This window comes from Chlorocebus sabaeus, chromosome X (assembly GCF_047675955.1).
Source record: "Chlorocebus sabaeus isolate Y175 chromosome X, mChlSab1.0.hap1, whole genome shotgun sequence".
Classification (NCBI taxonomy): Eukaryota; Metazoa; Chordata; class Mammalia; order Primates; family Cercopithecidae; genus Chlorocebus; species Chlorocebus sabaeus.
The window spans coordinates 78,694,155-78,709,470 of record NC_132933.1 but is presented as its reverse complement, the minus strand read 5'-3'; the positions used below and the strand labels follow the sequence as shown (position 1 = coordinate 78,709,470).

General features: G+C 38.3%; 1 pseudogene; it reads left to right on the top strand.

Moving 5' to 3' along the window:
• The first annotated feature begins 1,619 nt into the window (after positions 1-1,619).
• Positions 1,620-4,234, top strand: LOC103232208 (E3 ubiquitin-protein ligase UHRF2 pseudogene; annotated as a pseudogene).
• The last annotated feature ends 11,082 nt before the right edge of the window (positions 4,235-15,316 follow it).

Here is a 15,316-nt window from a genome sequence, read left to right as displayed (position 1 = left end):
TTTCCAGTAGGGACCTGAGCAACCCAGGCCTACTGAGCATACTGTTTCTCCAAGCCCTGGTGCTAACTTGGAGACAGGCTTGGAGATGTTGTGAGAGAAAGACACCAGGAAAACCTGCCAACATTTTCTTAGACCCTGTACTAAGAAAAGGATGCCATTTTTAATCTGGATACATACAAAGTCATCCATTCTTTGGTGATGCAGCTGCATGGTCATGCAGGCCTTTTAATCTCAGGCCAGAGATTGGAACACCTGCTCTGGAGTGGTGTACAGGCCTCCAAAGCCAGAACTGAGGAAAATGCCTCAGCAGTAGGCACTGGAAGGGTGCTCTTCCCTGTGGCAGCCTTAGGGGAGGAGGAGAGCTGCTACAGCTGTGGTTTCCCCTGGGCAAGAAGTCTTGCAGCTAGGCCCAGGCTGGCAACCTAGAACTGGTCTGCATGTGCTACTGCTGGGTGCCCCAGCCTACTCCTCTGAGATTATGGTACAACAGGGCCCTCTCTGCCCCACCCTCAGGAAGAAATCCAGGTATTTGGAGCACTGACTTGCCTGGATCAGCAGCCTGAGTTGTCCCACCCTTCATGGACACAGACATAGATTGTGGTGCAGTAGGGCCCTCTAGGCTCCATACACAGGCAGATCTCCAGGTATTTGGAGAATCTCCTTGTCTGGATCAGCAGCTTCAGCTGCCACACTCTTCTTGTGCATAGATTGTGGTACAGTAGAATCCTCTAAATCCACACATAGGCAGATCTCCAGGCATTTGGAGCACCTGCTCACCTGGACTAGCAGCCTGAGTTGCTCCACACTTCCTGTGCAGAGATCATGGTATGGGGGGCTCTCTCCAATTCACGCCCAGGCAGATCTCCAGGCATCTGGTTCAGCAGCCTGAGCTACCCTATTCTTCCTGGGCATAAATCATGGTGAAGTAGGACTCTCTCCATTCCACACACAGGTAGATCTCTAGGCATTCAGAGCGCCTGCTCACCTGGATCAGCATCCTGACCCGCCCCACACTTTCTGTGCAGAGATCCTGGTGCAGGGACGCCCCCCTCTGCTCCAGGCTAAGGTATATCTCCAGGCATTCAAGGCATCTTCTTGTCCATATTGGTAGCCTGAGTTGCCCCACCCTTTCTGTGCAGAGATCCAGGTGCAGGGAGGCCCTCTCCGCTCCACCCCCAGGCAGATATCCAGGAATCTGAAGTACCCACACTTCTGGATTAAGAATTTAGGTCAGCACCCATCCTCATCCAGAGAACTTGGGTCTGAGGTTTCCCAGCTCCACACCCAGGCACAGCTCTGAGTGCTTGGTGGCCACCTACTAGATTCTCCCTCAGTACTGGTGCTTCTGCCTTCCCTTGGGGGACCTTTGGGCAGACCTGCCCAGTCAAGCCCCACCTATATTGGCCCCCATCCCCCTGGGACTGAGCAGAGAACTTAGACCACTGAGCACTCCATGAATCAGCCCGTTGCCTGAGGCAACAGAGAGTGGTTCCGGTTATCTCTCAGCTCGGTGGCCTGGCACGAGGACTGAGAGTTGCCACCTCCTGTTGGGTCCGGCATCATTCCAGGTCGGTCCAGTGTGTGCGCTCACCCGCCTGCCGCGGAGGGCCGAAGCCACAGGCTAAGCGGCGTGGACAGGGCGGGGTGCAGCGCCTTGAGTGCAGGGGGAGACAAATGGGACCGGCTCCTCTCCCAGTGCCAAGATGTGGGTCCAGGTTCGCATCATCGACGGCTCCGAGATGTGCACCTTTGAGAACATGTCTCACAAAGCGACGATTGAGGAGCAGCGCGAGCAGATGTGGGCGCTGTTCGACGTGCGGCCCGAGTGCCAGCACCTCTTCTACCAGGGTAAGCAGTTTGAAAATGGATATACCTTATTTGACTAGGATGTTGGACTGAATTATATAATTCAGCTGCTAGTTATCCAGACCCTAATCATCTTCCTGGAACATCTATGCAGATTGAGGTTAAACCCTGTTCTGATAGTCCACCTAAAGGCAAGAACGCTCCAAGGGTGGGACCTTCCAGTCAGCCATCTACAACAGCTCATGCCCATCTTATTGATCCTAGCTTCGAACTATATAAAGTAAATGAATTGGTGGATACCAGAGATGTCGGCCTTGGTGCTTGGTTTGAAGCACACATACATAGCATTACTAGAGCTTCTGATGGACAGTCACGTGGCAAAACTCCACTGAAGAATGGCAGTTCTTGTAAAAGGACTAATGGAAATATAAATCATAAATCAAAGAGAACATAAATAAACTGGACAATGTACTCTCTACATCTAATTCAGACTCTGTCGCTGCTGGTGAAGACGTTATTTACCATATCCAGTATGATGAATACCCAGAAAGTGGTACTCTAGAAATGAATATCAAGGACCTTAGACTACGAGCTAGAACCATTTCGAAATGAAAGGAACTAAATGTTGGTGATGTGGTAATGGTTAATTATAACATAAAAAGTCCTAGACAAAGAGGATTCTGGTTTGATGCAGAAATTACCACACTGAAGGCAATCTCTAGGACCAAAAAAGAACTTCGTGTGAAAATTTTCCTAGGTGGGGATGGGAGGGTTCTGAAGGAATATTAAATGAGTGCAAGATAGTATCTGTAGATGAAATCTTCAAGATTGAGAAACCTGGAGCCCATCCTCTTTTGTTTGCAGATGTAAAGTTTTTAAGGAGAAATAACCCTGAATGTGACCTATGTTCTGGAGACCCAGATAAGAAATGCCATTCTTGCTTCTTTCTTGTATGTGGTGGGAAACATGAACCCAACATGCAGTTTCTATGTGATGAATGTAATGTGGCTTATCACATTTACTGCTTGAATACACCTTTGGATAAGGTCCCAGAAGAGGAATACTGGTATTGTTCTTCCTGTAACTGATTCCAGTTAAGTTGTAAAGGCTGGTGAAAGACTCAAGATGCACGAAAAGAAAGCAAAGATGCCATCCGCTAGTACTGAAAGCCAGAGAAACTGGTGCAGGAGAATGACTTGTGTTGGTCATATGAGAGAATGTACTATCGTCTCTTCTAATCCTTATGGACCTATTCCTGTTGGATCAACTTGGAGATTTAGAGTTCAAGTGAGTGACGTAGGTGTTCACAGACCCCATGTTTGTGGACTTCATGGTCGAAGTAATGATGGGGCTTATTCTCTTGTCTAGGCTGGTGGATTTGCAGATAAAGTCGACTGAGGTGATGAGTTCTTGTACACTGGAAGTGGTGGTAAAAAGCTTGTTGGTAATAAAAGAATTGGCACACCTTCAGATGATCAAACATTAACAAACACGAACAGGGCATTGGCCCTAAACTGTGATGCTCCATTGGGTGATAGAATTGGAGCAGAGTCTTGGAATTTGAGAGCTGGCAAGCCAGTCAGAGTGATATGCAGTTTTAAAGGGAGGAAGATCAGCAAATAAACTCCCGAAGAAGGCAACAGATATGATGGCATTTATAAGGTAGTGAAATACTGGCCAGAGATTTCATCAAGTGATGAATTCTTGATTTGGCACTATCTTTTAAGAAGAGATGATGTTGAACCTGCTCCTTGGACCTCTGAAGGAATAGAATGGTTAAGGAGATTATGTCTACATTTACAGTATCCAGCAGGTTACCCTTCAGATAAAGAAAGGAAGAAGACTAAAGGAGAGTCAAAGAAGCAGGCCAGTGGAACCACAAAAAGGCTGATTTCAGATGTCTAAGTGCCTCCAAAGTATACAAAGCATCAGATTCAGCAGAAGCAATTGAGACTTTTCAACTAACTCCTCAATAGCAACATCTCATCAGAGAAGACTGTCAAAACCAGAAGCTGTGGGATGAAATGCTTGCATATCTTGTGGAAGGACCAAATTTTCTGAAAAAATTGGAACGTTTTTTATGTGTGTTTGCTGCCAGAAGCTAGTTTACCAGCCTGTGATGATGGAGTGCTTCCACAATGTCTGTAAAGATTGCCTACAGCGCTCCTTTAAGGCACAGGTTTTCTCCTGCCCTGCTTACTGGAATGATCTTGGCCAGAATTACATCATAATTCCCCATGAGATTCTGCAGACTCTACTAGACCTTTTCTTCCCTGGCTACAGCAAAGGATGATGATCTGTCTGCTTTCACTGTGTTGTTCATGGTGGGTTTTTGCACAATAAAGAATCTAAAATGGGTGGGGAGGGTGGAATAGTGGACAGTATCTCTCATGTTCTGAAGCAGCTATTTCTCTTTCCCACAGCCATCATCTTGTGTGTGTAGTAAGAGGCCCATTTCTCAACTGTCTTTTAAATATCTAAAGGTAGTTCCTGTAACAACTAGTTTTTTTTTTTTTTTTTTTTAATTTTATTTATTTATTTATTTTTGAGACAGAGTCTTGCTCTGTCGCCCAGGCTGGAGTGCAGTGGCGCGATCTCGGCTCACTGCAAGCTCTACCTCGCGGGTTCATGCCAATCTCCTGCCTCAGCCTCCCAAATAGCTGGGACTACAGGCGCCCGCCATCACAGCCGGCTAATTTTTTTTTGTATTTTTAGTAGAGACAGGGTTTCACCGTGTTAGCCATTGCAGTTTCTATGTGATGATCTCAATCTCCTGACCTCGTGATCCGCCCGCTTGGCCTCCCAAAGTGCTGGGATTACAGGCATGAGCCACCACGCCCAGCCTCAACAACTAGTTTTAATGAATAAAAAGTCAAAGCCCCAGCTCTAGATGATATCCAAGTTACGATTTATTTTGCAACTACCTCAGGACAGAAAAGATTCATGGGGATTTAAAAAATCATTGAATAACCAGTTAAATGAAATTTTAGCAACACACTGCCTCCCAAATATTAATTGTGCCTGGTTCTTGTAATTTTATTTTACAGAAAAGTAAATGACACTTGAGATCCTTGCAATGAGCACAGCTTCTATAGTGTGCATATACTTGTGCATATACTTTTTTAGTGTGCGTATACTTTTTTTAACGTCTCTTGTTCCATTACAATGTGTGTTTTGCAAGGACAGGTTAATTTTTTTAGGCCACTTTGTGAACTCCATTGTGCTTTTATCTGATGTTTTATGCAAGTTGACTACTAATGACTAATGAGAACAATAATGAATGCATTGTTGCTGTATTAACGTAATGTGGTGTGTTTTTGCACTTGAAAGGTATTCATATGCTCTAGTTGTAAATGTTCATGAAAATCCACTTCTGTACTAGTCGAATTGCTTTTAGTGTCTCCACAGTGGTTTTACATCTGCAGAGTTTTGAGGGCTGTGTTGACCTTTGAGAGGATTTGAAATTGCTTCATATTGTGATCCTGAATTTTATATTTACTACATTCCCTAAAGTATGCCTTAGTAAATATTTTATTATCAGGAAAAAAAAAAATGCTGGCACCATGAAAAATCTGAATGTATTGATGCAACCAAAGGACTTCACTAGCTCTTCAGCAATGATCCCTACCAAAATGGACACTCAGGCCGGGCGCGGTGGCTCAAGCCTGTAATCCCAGCACTTTGGGAGGCCGAGGCGGGCGGATCACGAGGTCAGAAGATCGAGACCATCCTGGCTAACACGGTGAAACCCCGTCTCTACTAAAACTACAAAAAAACTAGCCGGGCGAGGTGGCGGGCGCCTGTAGTCCCAGCTACTCAGGAGGCTGAGGCAGGAGAATGGCATGAACCCGGGAGGCGGAGCTTGCAGTGAGCTGAGATCCGGCCACTGCACTCCAGCCTGGGCGACAGAGCGAGACTCCGTCTCAAAAAAAAAAAAAAAAAAAAAAAAAAAAAAAAAAAAAAAAAAAAAAAATGGACACTCAGAAATGACAGATAAAGAATTCAAAGAATGGATTGCAAAGAAGCTCAATGAGATCTAAGACAAAGTTGAAAATCAACACAAAGAAACTTCTAAAGCAGTCCAGAAAATGAAGGAAGAGATATATATCTCATTAAAAAAATCAATCTGATGCAAAGGCATAAGAATGATACAATGGACTTTGGGGACTTGGGGGGAAGGGTGGGAGAGGGGCAAGGGATAAAAGACTACAAATAGACTGTGTTGTATACTGCTTGGGAGATGAGTGCACCAAAATCTCACAAAGCACCACTAAAGAATTTACACATGTAACCAAATACCACCTGTACCCCAATAACCTATGGAGAAACTAAAAAAAATCTCAAATCAATTATCTGACATCAAAATGTTAGTTAAAATGAAACTCTAGTTTTGGTAAACTAACCTCTAGTTTCTAGAGGAACTAGAAAACCAAGAACAAACTAACTCCAAAGCTAGCAGAAGAAAAGAAATAACTAAAATCAGAGCAGAATTGAAGGAAATTGAGATCCAAAAATTCATACAAAAGATCAACAAAACCAAAAGTTTCCTCTTTAAAAGGATAAATACCTTTTTAGACTTTTTAGACTAACAAAGGAAAAAGAGAGGAGATTCAAATAAGTACAATCAGAAATGAAAAAGCTAGCATTACAACCTACTCCACAGAAACATAAAAGATACTCAGAAACTACTATGAACACCTCTATGCACACAACCTAGAAAACCTAGAGGAAATAAATAAATTCCTGAAAACACAAAATCTCCCAAGATTGAATCAGGAAGAAATTGAAATGCTGAACAGATCAATATCAAGTTCTCAAATTGAATCAGTAATAAAAAAACCTACTAACCAAAAAAAGCCCTGAACCAGATGGACTCACAGCCAAATTCCACCAGACATACAGAGAAGAGCTGGTACCAATTCTACTGAAACTATTCCAAAATAAAGAATAGGAAGGACCCTTCCTTAACTAATTCTCTGAAGACAGCATTACCCTGAAACCGAAACCTGGCAAAGACACAATGAAAAAAAGAAAACTACAGGCCAATATCCCTGGATGAATATAAACATAGAAATCCTTAGCAAAATGCTTGCAAACCAAATCCAACAGCATGGCAAAAAGCGAATTCATTATGATCAAGTAGGATTCATTCATTGGATGAAAGATTGGTTTGAGATATGCAAATCAATAAACATGATATTTGCATCAATAGAATTACAGACAAAAGCACATGATCATATAAACAGAAACAGAAAAAGCATTTGATAATATTCTACATCCCTTCATGATAAAAACATGCAGCAAACTAGGCATGGAAGAAACATACCTCAACATAATAAAGGCATATATGACAAGTCCACAGCTATCATTATACCAAATGGGGAAAAGCTGAAAGTCTTTTTTCTAAAAATTGGAATTAGATAAGGGTGCGCACTTTCAACACTCCTATTCAACATAGTGCTGGAAGTCCTAGCCAAAGTAATCAGGCAAGAGAAAGAAAGAAAAGTCATACAAATTGGAAAAGAGGAAGTCAAATTATCCATCTTTGCAGATTACATGGTCTTATATTTATACAAATTTAAAGGCTCCACCAAAAACTCTTAGATCTGATAATAAGTATAGTAACATTTCTAGATACAAAAATCAACCTCATAGGTCAGTAGCATTTTGACACACCAATAACAATCTAGTTGAAAAAAAAAAATCAAGAAAACAACTCGACTTGCAATAGATGAAAAAAATACCTAGGAATAAATTTAACCAAGAAGATGAATGACCTCTACAAGACAAACTAAAAAACACTGGTAAAAGAAATTAAACAGGAAACAAATGGAAAGATATCCTATGCTCATGAATCAAAAAGTAATTATAGATTCAGTGCAATCCCTATCAAAATACCAGTGACATTTTTTTCACAGAAGTAGAGAAAAAGAATTCTAAAATTTGTATGAAACCAAAAAAGATCTCAAATGGCCAAAGCAATCCTGAATTAAAAGAACAAAGCTGGAGGCATCATGCTACTGGACTTAAAATATATTACAAGGCTATATTAACCAAAACACCATGGTATTGGTATAAAAACAAACACATCTACCAATGAAACAAAAAAGAGAACCCAGAAATAAACACATATATTTACAGCCAACTGATTTTTGTCAAAGGTGTCAAGTAAATAACACTCTCTTCAATAAGTGATGCTGAAGAAACTAAATATCCACAGCAAAAGAATGAAACTAAACTACTCTCATCATATACAAAAATCAACTCGAAATGGATTAAAGACTTAAATGAAAGACCCCAAACTATAGAAATACTAGAAGAAAACCTAGAAGAAACACTTCAGATATTTGTCTAGGCAAAGATTTTATTACTAAGACCTCAAAAGCACAGGCAACAAAAATAAAAATAGACAAATGGGACTATATTAAACTAAGAAAACTTCAGTATAGCAAAGTAAACAATCAACAGAGTGAACAGACAACCTGTTGAATGGGAGAAAATATTTGCAAACTACTCATCTGACAAGGGGCTAACATTCAAAGTACAAAAGGAACCTAAATAACAGCAAACAAAACAAAACAAAACAAAAACAAATAATCCCATTAAGAAGTGGGCAAAGGATTTTGACATTTCTTGAAAGAAGACATACAGATGGCCAACAGGTATATGAAAAAAAAATGCTCAACATCAATAATCATCAGGAACATGCAAATCAAAACCATAATAAGATATCATCTCACTTTAATGAGAATAGCTATTATCAAGGCTAGGAGTGGTGGCTCACGCCTGTAATCCCAGCACTTTGGGAGGCCAAGGTGGGCGGATCATCTGAGGTTGGGACTTCGAGACCAGCTGACCAACATGGAGAAACCCGGTCTCTACAAAAACTACAACAAATTAGCCGGGCGTGGTGGTATATGCCTGTAATCCCAGCTACTACTCGGGAGGCTGAGGCAGGAGAATTGCTTGAACCTGGGAGGCGGAGGTCGCAATGAGCCAAGATCACACCATTGCACTCCAGTCTGGGCAACAAGAATGAAACTCCGTCTCAAAAAAAAAAAAAAAAAAAGCTATTATCGGAAAGACAAAAATTAGCAATGCTGGCAAGGATAATGAATAAAGGGAACTCTTATACACTGTTGGAAGGAGTGTAAAGTAGTGCAGCCTTTATGGAAAACAATATGCAGACTTCTCAAAAAACTCAAACTACCATATGATACAGCAATCCAAGTACTGGGTATTTATCCAAAGGAAAGGAAATCAGTGTATCAAAGAAATATTTGTACTTCCATGTTTATTGTGGCACTACTCACAATAGCCAATGTATGGAATCAACCTATGTATTCATCAATGGATGAATGGATAAAGAAAATGTGGTACATATACACAGTGAAATATTATTCATCCCTCTAAAAGAATAAAATTATTATTTTCAGCAACTTGGAATAAGAGATCACTATATTGAGTGAAATAAAGTAGGCACAGAAAGACAAATAGCATATGTTCTCATTCATATGTAAGAGCTGAAAAAAAAAAACAAAAGGATCACTTGGAGGTAGAGAGTTGATTGATGGCTTCCAGAGTCAGGCAAGCATAGAGGGAGGGAGCAGTGAAGAAAGGTTGGTTAATAAGTACAAAAATACAATTAAATAGAAGAAACAAGATACAGCATTCAATAGTACAGTATGGTGACTCTAGTTAACAATAATTTATTGTATAGTCCAAAATAGCTAGAAAAGAGGAATTAGAATATTCTCAACCGTAAAAAAAAGATAAATATTTGAGGCAATGGATATACCAATCACCCTGATTTAATCATTACACACTTTTGCATGTATCAAAATATCACATGTACCTCCAAAATATTACAACTATCATGTATCAATTAGAAAAAAGACAGCCAAATAGGAAAGGAAAGTAAAATTGCTCTGTTTGAAAATGTCAGGTCTTATATATGAAAACACTAAAGACTCCACCAAAAACTTTTAGAATTAATAACAAATTTAATACAGATACAGGATACAAAATCAACATTCAAAAATTAGAATTGCCTATACACTAACAACAAACTATCACAAAAATAAATAAAACAATCCCACTTAAAATGGCATCAAAATCGGCCGGGCGCAGTGGCTCACGCCTGTAATCCCAGCACTTTGGGAGGCCGAGGTGGGTGGATCACGAGGTCAGGAGATGGAGACCATCCTGGCTAACACGGTGAAACCCTGTCTCTACTAAAAATACAAAAAATTAGCCGGGCGTGGTGGCGGGCGCCTGTGGTCCCAGCTACTCGGGAGGCTGAGGCAGGAGAATGGTGTGAACCCAGGAGGCGGAGCTTGCAGTGAGCTGAGATCCGGCCACTGCACTCCAGCCTGGGTGAGAGCTAGACTCCGTCTCCAAAAAAAAAAAAAAAAAAAAAGCATCAAAATCAATATTAAAAGGCTAGGAATAAATTTAATCAAGAAGGCAAACAATTTGCATAATGAAAAGCATAAAACATTCATTAATGAAAGAAATGGAAGAAGTCACAACATATCCCACGATCATGGATCAGAAAAATTAATATTGTTAAAATGTCCATGCTACCCAAAGCAACCTGCAGATTAAATGCAATTGCAATCTCTATCAAAATATGAGTGACATTTTTTACAGAAATAGAATAAACAATCTTAAAATGTATATGGAACTATAAAGATCCCAAACAACTAATGCATATTGAGAAAGAACAGCAAAGGTGGAGGCATCGCACTTACTGATTTTAAACTATTTTACAAAGCTATAGAAATCCAAACAATGTAACACAGGCATAAATACAGATACCTACACCAATGCAACAAAATTGAAAGCCCAGAAATAGACTAACCATATCAGCTAATATCTGAGTTAAGTTTACGTTTCCAAGAATACACAATAAGAAAAGGAAAGTCTCTTCAATAAACAGTTTAAGGAGAGCTGGATATACACATGCAAAAATAAAACAGGATCCCTATTTTACACTCCTCACAAAAATTAACTTGGAATGGATTAAAGGCTTAAACATAAGACTTAAAACTATGAAACTACTGGAATCAAACATGGGGGAAACCTTCATGGCATTAATTTTGGCAATAATTTTTTGGATACGACACCAAAAGCACAAGCAACAAGAACACAAATAAATGAGAATACATCAAACTTTAAAAGATTCTGCACAGCAAGAGAAACATTCAAAAAAATGAAAAGACTACTGACAGAGTAGAAGAGGATATTTTCAAACCTTATATCTAATAAGGGGTAAATATGCTCATAACATAAGTAACTCCTACAATTCAATGGCAAAAAAAAATCAATAATCTGATTTCTAAATGGTCAAATTACCTCAACAGTCATTTTCTAAGGAAGACATACAAATGGCCAACAGGTGTATGAAAAGGTGCTCAACAATCCTATTCATCAGGAAAATGCAAATCAAAACCATAATGAGCTACTGCCTCACGCCTGTCAGGATGGTCTTTATTAAAAAGACAAGATACAACTATTTTTGGCAAAATCTGAATAAAATGGAATTCTTGTGCATTGTTGATTGGAACATAAACTGGCACAACCATTAAGGAATAACAGTATGGAGCTTCCTAAAAAAATTGAAAATAGAACTACCATATTATCCAGCAATCCTACTTCTGGGTATATATTTATTGGACAAAATCAGTAGCTCAAAGGGATATCTGCACTCCCATGTTTATTGCAGCATTATTCACAATAGCCAAGACAAGGAAACAACCTGTGTCTGTTGACAGGAATTGTTACAATTACTTATCCATTCACCTGTCAACAGACATTTAGATTGTTTCCACGTTTTGGCTATATATATAATGGGATATTAATCAGCCATAAACAGGAAGGAAATCCTGCCATTTGTGACAACATGGATGAGTCTCAAGGGCATTATGCTAGGTGAGAGATGTCAGACAGGGAAAGACAAATACGGTATGATCTCACTTATATTTGGAATCTAAAATAATGGAACTTGGCGAAACAGTGTAGAACGGTGATTACTAGAGGCTGGGTATGGGGGAAATTGGGAGACGTCGGTCAAAAGGCACACACTTTTAGTTATAAGATGAATAAATTCTGGAGATCAAATGTAGAGCATGGTGACTATACTTCACAATATTGTACTGTACCCTTGAAATGTGCTAAGAAAGTAGTCCTTAAATGTTCATACCACACACACAAAAATATGTTAACTGAGTGAGGTGATAGAATGGTAGCTAACTTGGGTGCAGAAATCATCTCACAACATATACATATATCTAATCTTCAAATTGAAACCTTAAATTTGCACAATTTCATTTGTCAATTATATCTCAATAAAGTTCAAAAAATATATTTCATATACTATGGAGACTATTTCAATATTTTGTGTGTGTGTATATATATATTTTATATAATATGTGTGCATGTGTGTGTGTATATATATATATAAAAGAATAAAACCAAGGCATAAACAGTGATAAAACTAATGTACAGATCTTATATATTGTGGCAAAGTGGAAATAAAGCACTAAGATGGGAAAAAGAATAAACTAGAAAAAGCTCTTTGTATTAGAGGCAATAAATAGGCATTAAAGGGTTAAAAAAAAGAAACAGACAAAATTGCTAAAGTTTAAATGAGTAAACAGAGTACTAAGGCATTAAGAAAGGTATAAATATAAAATTAATCATTAGGATAAAAAGAAAAACCCTCCAAATATGAAAACATATATATTTAAAAACACAGGCTACAACTATCATAGAGACAAACATAGCAAATACACCAAGTTAGTCATAGTATAAAATAACAGATTTGTATCTAAATCTACAAGTCATATCAATAATGTAAATAGGCTTATCTTTCTAAAATACAAAGCACTATAACTTGACTTATAAAATAAGATCCAATCATATATTATATGCAAGAAATATACGTGAAAGAAGTGTTTTAGGAGGCTGAAAATACAGTAATGAACAAGAAAACAGTAGACAAATTGAAGCAAAATGAAAGTAGTAATAGGTACCTGATATCAGACAAAGTAGAATTCAAGCCCAAAAACATTAATCATAACAAATGTCAATCTTAAATGCTACAAGCCACAATTAACAATCAAGGTATATAACTTATGAATGCCTATGCATCAAAAACAGCAACCACCTTGATAAAGTAAAACCTAATGAGAGTCAATAATATAGACAGAATATGTTAATAATTGGAGACTTTAATACATCACTCTCAGTTCATGACAGATCAATTAGGGGAAAAGAATGACTAAGGAGAGAAAAGAGATAGACAACATAATCCTTAGGGTAAATGTTACGAATATAAAACTATACTTGCTCTTAATAGAGAATATTTGCATGAGTATTAGAGTAGTATATGGGCTCATGATCCATTTACAAACATTGATCAATTGATCACCAAAATAATCTGCAATTTTATAAAACATAAATATTATAAACAATACAGGTGATAATGCTATAAAACATGATATTACTCACAAAAACAAAACAAAAACACCCAGAAAGACTCTTCCACCTGGAAATTTAAAACATCCCATTAAACAAGTCTAGTGTGTGCAAGGGGAAATACAGTTACAGAAGTTAAGAAATTATAATAGGCCGGGCGCGGTGGCTCAAGCCTGTAATCCCAGCACTTTGGGAGGCCGAGACGGGTGGATCACGAGGTCAGGAGATCGACACCATCCTGGCGAACACGGTGAAACCCGGTCTCTACTAAAAAATACAAAAAACTAGCCGGGCGAGGCGGCGGGCGCCTGTAGTCCCAGCTGCTCGGGAGGCTGAGGCAGGAGAATGGCGTGAACCCGGGAGGCGGAGCTTGCAGTGAGCTGAGATCCGGCCACAGCACTCCAGCCTGGGCGACAGAGCGAGACTCCGTCTCAAAAAAAAAAAAAAGAAATTATAATAAAAAAACACTACATATCAGCATCTATGGGGTGTATGTAAAGCAGTGCTCAGAGGGAAATCCATTGAACTAAACACTTTAATCAATAAAAAAGCAAAGATTAATAAGGTAGGAGACCTTTAAAATAAATTAATTAAACTAATAAACAAAATTCCTGGTTTGTTGAAAAGATTAAGAAAACAGACAAATCACTAGATAATTTGTTCAGGAGAAGTAGGAGAATGCACTAACAAACTAAGAAATATTCAGGAGGAAATAACTATTGAAACAAAAAAAAATAAAATTACAATATTTTTTAGATCTCCGTGCAAATAAATGTGAAAGCCTGGAAAAAAATCAATAATCTTTTAATAAAATACAGACTGCCAAAATTGAATCCATTAGAGTTAAAATGTTTAAACAGAACAATTTCATAGAAGAAATAAAGTCATTAAGAAACTACTTCACAAAAAGAGCAGCAGGTGCAATTGTTTCACAGGAGACTTCTATCAAAACATCAAACTTCTTCTTGGAAAAGAAGAAATATATTGTAACTCCTTTCATGTGCCAAGTATAACACATACTTAAGCTAGATAAGGACAGCATTAAAACAATTATAGACCAATGTCAGTAAGAAAAGTCAATGCAAGAAAACTACGTAAGATACTTGTAAACAGAATCTAACAAGATGTGAAGAAAATAATACATTGTTAGCAAATTGGATTTATAGCAAAATTTCAAGGTAGGTTTAATATTAGGAAATTCATTTATATAATAAATAATATTAATAGATCTAAGAGGAAAATCACTACTATCTCCACAGATACTGCAAAGGCCATCGGAGAAAACGCCCATCCATGTTAAAAGTAAAAAGACATCCAAGATAATAAGAAATAAGCGATATTTTTAACATAATAAAATACTCATACCTTAGTCCTAAATCCAGTGTCTAACTAAATGGAGAAATACTAAAAGCAATTCTAATAAGATCAAGAACAAGACAAAAATGCCCACTATTTCTGCTCTAATTTAACATTATATTAGAGGTATTATTCAAATGCAATCAGGGAAGAGAGAAGAAATACAGATATAAATGTGGTTAATAATAATAGTACATCTGGAAAATTTCAAAGAATCAATGATAAAACTAATTCAAATAATAAATCAACTCAGTGAATAAGAACAAAACATTAAATTTAAAATTTATGCCTTTATATTTATTTCACAAAAAAGTGAATATACTTAACAGCACTGAACTCTACACTTAAAAATGAATAAGATCGTAAATTTTATGTTACGTGCTTTTTACCACAATAAAAAAATCTATGTATTCATATCAAAAATGATAAAAGTGGGATATAACAGTAGAGAATAAAGATGGCTGACTAGAAGCAGGTAGTGCACTCTGCTCTCAAGAAGAAGAAACAGAATGGCTAGTAAACACTAGTTCTTCAAATGGATCATCCATGAGAACACATAGGGACTCATAACAGAAGCAATGGGACCCATGGAGAACAGAGAGGAGTGAAGCAGAGCAGCCACCCGCCCGGAACTGGCGCAGAGGCAGTGGAAGCTCACTACCACAGGGAAAGG